The sequence below is a fragment of the Monopterus albus genome, unplaced genomic scaffold (genome assembly GCF_001952655.1).
Source record: "Monopterus albus unplaced genomic scaffold, M_albus_1.0 scaffold52.1, whole genome shotgun sequence".
Classification (NCBI taxonomy): domain Eukaryota; kingdom Metazoa; phylum Chordata; class Actinopteri; order Synbranchiformes; family Synbranchidae; genus Monopterus; species Monopterus albus.
Window position 1 is genome coordinate 1215237 of NW_018127932.1, and position 1426 is coordinate 1216662.

Consider the following 1426-nt stretch of genomic DNA (forward strand, 5'->3'; position numbering starts at 1 on the left):
GTAGGGAAGCTGAAACAAGGCTGGGACTGAGCATGGCTTACTTCATCAACAAGGAATTCAAAGGCCAGCCGAATTTCTACTGTATAGTCTTAGGCAGAATGCTCATCAATCTGGAGACAGCGCTGAGGTGGTGCTAAACATCCAGTAGATAGCATCACGCATCAAACAAACTCTGGAAATACTCTGCTGGTTTTCTTATTTTAGCCCCCATACACAGCCTCTTATAGAAAACATACATGTCGAATTCTTCTGTACACTAATAATCTAGTGGGGTTTTCTTCTTTAACTTTGGACTTTTAGTATCAAAATAAGTATTACAGTCTTACTTTTTAAACTCATTTTACATTTATATTGATCCTTCTTTACATTTAAAGGTTAAAATGTACATTTGGAGCTGCTGAACTGTGAATCATATGGGAATCATTCAGTGCTTGCCCATCTCTATATGTATTTATCCACTCATTCCATCCCTAAATATTTTAAGTGTATGAGAGAAGGGAGTAGGTGCTACACTTCATCCTCTCATTCACTTACACCAGATAAGAACTGGTTGGAGCTGTTGCGTCAAATCTTATCTGATGTTATAAAAACATAAAATTCTGCAATGTGTGGTTTTCTGTGTGTGTGGTAGTGGGGTCAGACACATGATTAGCTATAGTTACTGTAGAAGAGACATGGAGCTGACTGGAGACACACAACTGTACAGTCTAAGCACACAAGTCTCTCTTCATTGCAAAATGAAATACAGCCCCACTATTAATTTCCATACAGAGTGCAGTGTGTACGGTAGGTGACAGCATACAGATGCTCTGTTGATACAGTATACACAGACAGCAGACACATCCTGTATGTATTATAAAGGACATGGCACCAGGGAGCCCACACACCACACAGAGTTTGGCTCAGAGCAAAAGAAGCCTCCATGGTTAGATGCTGTAGCTACAGCTTAACTGTTTGGCACAAACAAACAATTTGGTCATAGTCTGCATATAAACAAGAGAAGGGGAAGAGAAACACAAGAGCAACAACAAATATCAGATACCGTCATTACAACTATGACTTTGTGGAAGCAGTATTACCCCAGTCCACTGGTATTTTACAGACAATTACTATAGAGGTGAAAGAGATCTGTGATTATTGATAGGACTATTAGCAGAATTATGAAAGGAGTAGTGGACTAAAGGATTAAAAATAGGTATAAATAGCAGAAAAGTGAACAAGAAAAATGTGAGGTGAGAGACCAAACAGAGGAGAAATAAGAAGGAGAAGGGCCACATCTGAGTGTAGGAGATCCAGGAATGTTAATCCTCTTTGTACGTCTCCCAGCAGTGATTAAACTTTTCCAATATTAAGCATGACAAGAAAAAGCAGGTCATAAACAGTTCAGCTATGGAGGAAGAGAAAAAATAAGACCAAAGCCAATGGT